Consider the following 10,342-nt stretch of genomic DNA (forward strand, 5'->3'; position numbering starts at 1 on the left):
CAGCCCAGAGCCTGATGCAGGACTCGAACTCACAGACCGCGAGATCATGACCTGAGTGGAAGTCGGCCGCTTAACCGACTGTGCCACCCAGGCGCCCCATCCTTCACCTTTAAAGGAATATCTGGACATGCCCCTGTCCCAAAACATTGGGCTCTGTATATTTCACTAAGTGAGAAATCCCTGAATTGTAATTGAATTTGTTCCCCAATCTCTAGATTGTTCCCCAATCTTTCCAATAATTCTAGAGATGTTGTTACTTCTGCTTAATATATTCTATCACCATAATGACATTAATGTAATTGACAAGTGTGATATCTCTTGGATAGTAGCAAGAAAAAGGTATTCAAGGTCCCTGAAAACTAAATTGTAACATTGGACAACAGAGTTAGTATACTTTTAAGGTAGGATTATGAAGATTTGTTATCGGCTTTATCATCTGGAAAAAACTGGTTTGGATGGGCACTATTGATAATATGGAGAAAATGTTTCTTCCCAGATCAATAAATAGCTGCATTCTTGGTACCAAGGGATGTGTGAATTTGCCCAAGCAACAAAGCCACAGTACCCACAGTTGGAGTCACCATTAGATTAAGCCTGAGATAAGTCTATTATTTTCCAAGTTGTATCTGTCTTTTGAACAGGCCAAATAAAGTCTTGAGTAGGGATGTTGTGGGAATCAGCATCTTTCAAATTCCTGATGGTGGCCCAAATCTCTGCAATAAATGCAGTTATGCAGTAAAACTTTTGATTTAATATTTTTCTAGTTATGTGCAATTATAATGGCCTCTATTTAGCCTTTCCTGCCATGATAGCCCTCATTCTAGAAAATCAATGTGGGGATTATTTCAGCTGCTGTCTATTCCAATTATGCATTTTAGAACTAAGGAAATAACCGTGGGATGGGTCAAAAACATACTGAACCTATTGTAAGATGGACCTGAGCTAAGTTCCATAAATAACTGATTCCCAGAAGTCCCTCTTTTGACTATCAGTGCTCTGTTTACTACTGGAAACTGAGTCATCAGCATCCTTTAATCTAATAAGTTACAGAGCCTATTTCAGAGACCCCAGAAGGAATAGAGAAAACATCATTAAAATTCTCTTCAACTAGAACAACTTTCAATACCGTAATTTATAAGTCATGGTACACAAGAAAAACAGAATCAATAAGTATTTATATATAGATAGATAGATATAGATAAGAGGAGATTTATTATAAGTATTGGCTCAGGCATTAATGGAGACAAAGAAGTCCCACAAATGGCCATCTGCAAACTGTAGAATTAGGAAAACCAATGGAATAATTTGGTTGAAGTATGAAAGGACTCCATGGGTGAGCCCCAAACAAAGAGCTGAGAACCTTCAGGTTATTTTTCCCTTGAGAGAGGTCTGGGGAAAATCCAAGAATTCAAAGCCCCCAAAACCAGAAGTTCAGATATTCAGGGCAGGGAAAGATAGACTTTCCAGCTAAATTAAAAAAAATTAAATTAAAAAAAGTAATTCAATATTTCTTTCCCCTTTTATTCTATTCAGGCCAAGGTGTTGGATGGCACCTGCACACATTGATAGAAAAGATCACTTTACTTAGTCTGCTGAAACCAAAATTAATACCTTCAAGAAACATCATGACAAGCACACCCAGAAATGTTTTACAAACACTCTGGGTCACACTTAGCCAAAGCAAGTTGACACCTAAAATTGGCCATTGCAAATTCACCCATGCCAATTTGAAGTATATTATATATTGCCTTAAACTATACTTAATCTTCAAGTAAAGACAATAATTAGGCCATAATTCTACCTGTGGTGATATAACCATTCTGATAACAACCAAAAACACACTAACCCCTTCCCCAGATGAGGAACTAAAGTGCTTGAATAATGTTTACTCTTCTCCTAGATATCCTGTGTGTGTAGTAAAACTAACAATACTTAAATATATGATGTAAATTCAACACATTGCACGGTGCATGATGAGGAAATAACAGAGGATAAAAGAGAAAAGATATTTACTTTTTCTTTCTAATTTTTCTTCCTAATTTTGTTATGAATATATATATATGTGTGTGTATATATATATTTCTTAAAATCTCTTTAGAAATTTTAGAAATCTTTAGAAATATATATTTCTTAAAATTTCTTAAAATTCATGTGACTCTAGGGACCTTTGGCAATGAAGTGGGAAAGGAAAAGTCTGGTAGGGTGAACAGAGGAATGGAAGAGGTAGGGGTTTGAAAGAGGACATATCAAAGGATTCAAAGCAACTGGAGAGACTATCCAAAGCAACAAGTGGAGGAAGAGGGAGAAGAGGTAATGTGAAGGGAGAGGTTTTAAAGAAGCAATTTGAGAAAACTTGTTTCCCAAAGAGAACTTTTAAATTCCAAATCATTCTTAGTAAAATTATGGCAACTAAAAAGATACTAGATGAATTTGTCAGAGCTTATAGCCAGTAAAGATTCAAGTAATGGGTTTTCTGTCCATTAAGAAGCTCCAGTGATCTTAATTAGTAGTAACAGTATACTTACAAACAGAGAGACTTGGCACAATACTCAGTCTCTGTCTGGGACTGTAACCCAGTTTTTAGAGTGTATTCAAAATCTTAAGAATCAAACCCTGTCCTTACCAGCTTCAAGGGATATTTATATGAAGCAATGATTTAGGAGTCAAACTCACCAATGGAATTCTGACCAATCATTCATAAATGAGGACAAAGCAGTCAAAGTCACATATTTAGGGTGCTGGGTGAGGGGTCCAGATAACTAGTAATGTATCTCATTTCACATGAGTAGTGGCACCATAACTGTCACAGAAAAAACATAAGTGGAGCCTGGTTAAATTGGTAAAAACTTATTTTATTCAGGCCAATTTCAATATGGAAAAAGAGACTTTTACTATAAAACCAGGCTCATTTCAAAATACATTATGGATAGTGGGAATTTATAGCCCAAAGAGGCTGGTGAGTCCAGTGGATGCAAAATTATTAAGAGGAAATCAAAAGGAAGGAGGATAGTTAACATACCTTAACAGGATTTTTACTGAATACAGGCTAGACTGATTATAGGTCACTTAGTAGATTATGAATATGACAAACCTGATTCCATATAAAGGGTCATTACACATGGCAAATGAGACACTCTTATGGTGTTCATAGTAAGGATTTTGCAAGGAAGTACATGGACCGGCTTGGAGAAAGGGAAGAATTCGGATTAAAGTTGGGCTAAGCAAAGAATCTTTGTCACTTTTATAGGGAAAACTGATAGTTATTCCACATGGAGGTAAGAGAATACATCTAGAATACGAAAGATTCCTTCGGTGTCTCTTAGAATTAAAATACCCTGAGATTAAGATCAATGGAAACTACAACATCTTGATGTTAGCAATTCTAGTAATGGCCCAGACACACCAGGAATTAGGGTTTGAAGAGAGTTAAGATGGCACAGTAGTAGGAGGATCCTATGCCTGCCTCATCCCTTGAGCACAATTAGATAAATATCAAACTACTCTGAACACCCAAGAAATCAATCTGAGAACTGACAGAACAAACAGTACAACTAGAGGGAGAAAAGAGGCCACATCGTGGAAGGTAGGAGGTATGGAGATGTTATTTGGGAGAGAAAAGGATCCCATGTGCTGTGGAAAGGGGGGAGCCATGATCACAGAGAAAGAGAGAGAGAAAGAGAGAGAGAGAGAGAGGACATAGCAGCCCACAGGGGACTGTACAAACCCTTTCCAAAGCCATTGGCTGGCAAAATGGGAGGTACTGATTATCGTGAGCTCTTACAATCAGCAGAGATCAAATAATGGAGTTTTAGAATTCTGCACTATGGTGGGTGTGGAGTCTGGAGGGTACTGCAGTGATCTGTGGAGAAGGTGGGCAGAGGCCTGGGAGTAGACAGCTGCATTCTGAGAATCCCCTGGGACAGAGAGAAAGAGAGAGAGAGAGAGAGAGAGAGAGAGAGAGAGAGAGAGACTTTTCCTCCTAATTGGAGCTCATCTGGGAGAGGTGGCATTGCCTTTCTGGGGACAAAAGAGATGGCAGATGCCTTTGCACTCCTCTGCCCCTTAAGGGGCAGAGACACCTGCTTTGGGTGGCTAACCTAGACCCAAGATTTTTGCTGCACTTTACTCTAAACTCCAAGCTGCTGTTCATGGTATGACTGCCCTTCTGGGACAAAACTTGTACCAGTGCCAGCATGGTGAGATCCTACTCCATAGGACTGGCATGATTCTGCATCAGGCTGGGTCTCTAAAGTTTGGAGTTTTCAAACTCAGCCAGCATGCCTAACATATAACACAGGTGCATTTTGCTCATAGGCAGGCTGATAACCCAGACACAGGGTAAAGTCAGGGTCTCAGGGATGCATGGGACACACGAAGGGAGATTGCTCTTTTTTGAGGCATTCCCAAACAGCAGCAAGTGGGAACTCCTCTCTCCAGAGATGAGAGAGATAACTGGCACCATTTTTCTCCCCCACCCAATAGCATGAACTGATTTCAGTGAGCAGCAGAGCTCCAACAGTGAAGGCCTGAGCCGCTTACACCAAACCCTGCCCCACACCCCTCTGTGCTCTGCAGGTGTTTCTTTACTAGGGCAAATGTGTCTGAGAATCAGACCAGGGGTCCCCTCTCCCAGAAGACCAGCATAAATCCTACACACACCAAGTCTACTCACCATAAGTGCTTCAGAGCTTCAGCACAAGTGGAAATAGAATCAGGCCTCTTGTAACAAGCAGACCATAGCAGGAGGGCACCTGTTGGAATGAGCACTGGGTATTGTATGGAAACCAATATGAAAATAAATTATACTTACTAAAAAGAATAACTTGCCACACTCTGGATAAGTGCCAAACACTCCCCACTTCACTCAAGGGAAATTCTGCAGAGGACTGACCTGAGGGAAAGAGCAACCAACATACAGCAACAGAGTACACACAGCATACACCAGAAATACATCCTGAAGTGCCAGGCTCTGTACAGTTTATGACCTCTTCTTCACAAAGTCATTGCTCTCAGGAGCAGGAAAAAAAAAGGCTTTCTTAACACACAGAAGAGACATAGTCAAAATGCCAAGATGGAGGAATTATCCTGAAAGAAAGCATAAGAAAAAGTCATGGCCAGGGATCTAATTGAAGCAGATATAAGTAATATGTCTGATCCAGAATTTAAAATAACAATAAATGATACTAACCCGTGTTAAGAAAAGGATAGAAGGCATCAGGGAGTCCCTTGGCATAGAGATAAAAGACTTAGAAACTAGTCAGGCTGAAATAAAAAATGCTATAAACAAGATGTGAAACCAAGTAGATGGAACCACAAAGATGGAAGAAACAGAGTAACAAATAAGTGATATGGAAGATAAAATTATGGAAACTAATAAAGCTGAAAAGAAAATGGAAAGAAAAACTATGAGTTATAAGGGGCGCCTGGGTGGCTCAGTCGGTTAAGCGTCTGACTTCAGCTCAGGTCACGATCTCACGGTCCACGAGTTCGAGCCCTGCATCGGGCTCTGGGCTGATGGCTCAGAGCCTGGAGCCTGCTTCCGATTCTGTGTCTCCCTCTCTCTCTGCCCCTCCCCTGTTCATGCTGTGTCTCTCTCTGTCTCAAAAATAAATAAACATTAAAAAAAAATAAAAAAAAACAACTATGAGTTATGAATGTAGATTTAGGGAACTCAACAACTCCCTAAAGCATACTAACATTCGTAGCATAGGAGTCGTAGAAGAAGAGAGGGAAAGGGGGCAGAAGATTTGTTTGAGGAAATTATAGCTGAAAACTTTCATAATCTGGAAGGAAATAGACATCCAAATCCAGGAGGTACAGAGAATTCCCATAAAAATCAACAAAAGCAGACCAATACCAAGACATTGCAGTAAAATATGCAAAATATAGGAATAAGAAAATATCCTAAAAGCAGCAAAGGAAAAGATCCCTAAGTTAGATGGGAAGACACAAAGTGTTAACAGCAGATATTTCTACAGAAACATGGCAGGCCAGAAGGGAGTGGCAGGAAATATTCAATGTGATGAATAGGAATAATATGCAGTCAAGAATCCTTTATCCAGCAAAGCTGTCATTCAGAATAGAAGGAGGAATAAAGACTTTCCCAGACAAACAAAAACTAAAGTAGTTTTTTGGTTTTTGTTTTGTTTTGTTTTGTTTTGTTTTTACCACTAAACCACCCCAACAAGAAATATTAAAGGGAATTCCTTCAGGGGCACATGGATGACTCAGTCAGTTGGGAGTCTGACTTCAGCTCAGGTCATGATCTCATGGTCCATGGGTTGAAGCCTGGCATGAGACTCTGTGCTGACAGCTCAGAGCCTGGACCCTGCTTCGAATTCTGTGTCTTCCTCTATCTCTGACACTCCCCTACTCATGCTCTGTTTCTCTCTCAAAAATAAATAAACATTAAAATTGTTTTAAAAATAAAGGGGATTCCTTCAGTGGGAAAGAAAACACAAATGTAACAAAGACTAGAAAGTAACAGAGAAAATCTCCAGAAACAATGACTTATCAAGTAATACAATGGCACTAAATTCATATCTATTGATAATCACTCTGAATTAAAATGGGCTAAAGGCTCAAATTAAAGACATAGCATATCAGATTTTTTTTTTAAAAAACTCCATCTATATACTGTATACAAGGGACTCGTTTTAGAACTAAAGACACCTGCATATTGAAAGTGAGGGGATCAAGAACAACTTATCATGTTAATGGACATTAAAAAAAAAGCCAGAGTAGCCATACTTATATCAGACAAAGTAGATTTTATTTTATTTATTTATTTTTTTTCAACGTTTATTCATTTTTGGGACAGAGAGAGACAGAGCATGAACAGGGGAGGGGCAGAGAGAGAGGGAGACACAGAATCGGAAACAGGCTCCAGGCTCTGAGCCATCAGCCCAGAGCCTGATGCGGGGCTCGAACTCACGGACTGTGAGATCGTGACCTGGCTGAAGTCGGACGCCTAACCGACTGCGCCACCCAGGCGCCCCAGACAAAATAGATTTTAAACCAAATGTTGTAACAAAAGATGAAGAAGGGCACTGTATAATAATAAAGGGATATATCCAATAAGAAGATATAACTACTGTAAATATTTACACCCCCAACTTGAAAGAACCCAAATATATAAAACAAATAATAACAAATGAAGAAAAGCATTGATAATAATACAATAGTAGTACGGGACTTTAACACCTCACTTGCAGCAATGAACATATCATTTAAGCAGAAAATTAACAAGAAAACAATGACTTTGAATGGCATACTGGGACACATGGACTTAACAGATATATTCAGAACATTGAAAACATTGAATCCTATAGCATCAGAATACACATTCTTTTCAAGTGCACATGGAACATTCTCCAGAATAGATCACATACTAGGTCACAAATGAGGATTCAACAAATAAAAAAAAAAAAATAAGGAGATCATACCATGCATGTTTTCTGACCATAGTGCTATGAAACTTGAAATAAACCACAAGAAAAAATGTGGAAAGCCCACAAATACATGGACGTTAAAGATCATGCTACTAAAGAATAAATTGGTTAGTCAGGAAATTTAAAAGTAAATACATACATACATACATACATATATAGAAACAAATGAAAATGAAAACACAATGCTCGAAAACGTTTGGGATGCAGCAAAGCCAGTCCTAAGAAGGAAGTATATAGCAATAGAGGCAAGAAAAATCAAGAAGCAAGAAAATTTCAAATCATAACCTAAACTTAACACCTAATGGAGCTAGAAACAGAACTAATGAAGCCCAAATTCAGCAAAAGAAAGGGTATAATAAAAATCTTCCAACAAACAAAAATCCAGAGTCAGATGTCTTCCCAGGGGATATTTACCAAACATTTAAAGAAAAATTAGTATCTATGTCCAAAATGTTCAAAAACATAAAAAATGGAAGGAAAACTTCTAAGCTCATTCTATGAGGCCAGCATTGGCTTGATTCAAAAATATTCCTATGAACATGGATGCAAAAATTCTCAACAAAATACTACTAAATCAAATCCAATAGTAAATTAAAAGAATCATTCACCACGATCAAGTGGGTGATCAAGCCTAGGGATTTATTTCTGGGATGCAAGCGTGGATCAATATTCACAAATCAATCAAGGCAATAATAAATGAAAGGATAAGAACCTTACGATCCTCTAAAAGTTGTAAAAAAGAATTTGATAAAGTACCACATCCACTCTTGATAAAAACTCTCAACAAAGTAAGGATAGAGGTAACATACCTCAACATCATAAAAGCCATTTATGAAAGACCCATAGCTAACATAATCCTCAATGGGGAAAACTGAGAGTTTTCTCCCTAAGATCAGGCATACAAGGATGTCCTCTCTCACCACTGTTGTTCAACATAGTACTGAAAGTCTTAGCCTCTGAAATCAGACAACAAAAAGAAATAAAAGGCATCCAAACTGGCAAGGAGGAAGTCAAATTATCACTATTATCAGACAACAGGATACTCTGTAGGAAACCCGAAAGACTCCACCAAAAATTGCTAGAACTAACATATGAATTGAATAAAGCTGTAGGATACAAAATCAATGTATAGAAATCTGTTATATTTCTATACACTAATAATAAAGCAGCAGAAAGAGAAATCAAGGAATTGATCCTATTTACAAACGCACCAAAAACCACATGATACCTAGGAATAAACTTAACCAAATAGATAAAAGGTCTGTACTCTGAAAACTATAGAACACTTATAAAAGAAATTGAAGAGGACACAAAGAAATGGAAAGACACTCCATGTTCATGGATTGGAAGAAAAAATATTGTTAAAATGTCTATACTACCCAAGGCAATCTGCATATTCAATGCAATCTCTATCAAAATAACACCAGAATTTTTCAGAGCTAGAACAAACAATCCTAAAATTGGTACAGAACCAGAAAAGACCCTAAATAGACAGAACAACCTTAAAAACTAAAAGCAAGGCTGGAGGCATCACGATTCTGGGCTTCAAACTATCTTACATAGCTGTAGTCATCAAGTCAGTATGGTCCTGGCACAAAAACAGACACAATGGAACAGATCAATGGAACAGAATAGAAACCCTAGAAATGGACCCACAGCAACCTCTTTGACATTGGCCATAGTAAATTCTTACTAGACCCGTTGCTGAAGGCAAGGGAAACAAAAAAACGTCTCCACGGGAAAGGAAACAATAAACAAAACTAAAAAGCAGCCTATGAAATGGGAGAAGATATTTGCAAATGATGTGTCTCTTAAAGGGCTAGTATTCAAAATATATAAAGAACTTTGTAAGCTCAAAACCCAAAACCCAAATATCCAGTGAAGAAATGGGCAGAAGACATGAACACTTTTCCAAAGAATACGTGTTTCCAAGAAGTGTTTTCTAAGAACACTTTTCCAAAGAATACATCCAGATGACTAACAGACACATGAAATGATGCTCAACATCATGCGCCATCAGGGACATACAAATCAAGACTATAATATCACCTCACACTTGTCAGAATAGCTAAAGTTAACAGTACAAGAAACAACAGGTATTAGTGAGGATGTGGAGAAAGGGGAACCCTTTTGTACTGTTGGTAGGAAAGCAAACTTATGAGGCCACTCTGGAGAACAGTATTGAGGTTCCTCAAAAGTTAAAAATAGAACTACCCTATGTATGATCCAGCAATTGCACTACTAGGTATTTACCAAAGGATACAAAAATACTGATTTAAAGGGGCAACCCCCAATGTTTATAGCAGCATTATCTACAATAGCCAAATTATGAAATTTCAAATGTCCATCAACTGAGGAATGGATATAGAAGCAGTGAGATTATAGATATGGAATATTACTCAACCATCAAAAATAATAAAATCTTTTCATTTGCAAAGATGTAGATGGAGCTATAGTGTATTATGCTACGCAAAATAAGTCAGTCGGAGAAAAACAAATACTATGTGACTTCACTCATGTGAAATTTAAGAAACAAATGGACAGGGGCGCCTGGGTGGTGCAGTCGGTTAAGCGTCCGACTTCAGCCAGGTCACGATCTCGCGGTCCGTGAATTTGAGCCCCGCGTCGGGCTCTGGGCTGATGGCTCAGAGCCTGGAGCCTGTTTCCGATTCTGTGTCTCCCTCTCTCTCTGCCCCTCCCCCGTTCATGCTCTGTCTCTCTCTGTCCCAAAAATAAATAAACGTTGAAAAAAAAAAAAAAGAAAAGAAACAAATGGACATAGGGGAAAGAAAAAAAAATAGAGGGAGAGGGAAGTAAACCATAAAAGAGACTTTTAACTATAGAGACCAAACTGAGGGTTGCTGGAGGGGAGATGAATGCGGGGATGGGCT

This window comes from Leopardus geoffroyi, chromosome B3 (genome assembly GCF_018350155.1).
Source record: "Leopardus geoffroyi isolate Oge1 chromosome B3, O.geoffroyi_Oge1_pat1.0, whole genome shotgun sequence".
NCBI lineage: Eukaryota > Metazoa > Chordata > Mammalia > Carnivora > Felidae > Leopardus > Leopardus geoffroyi.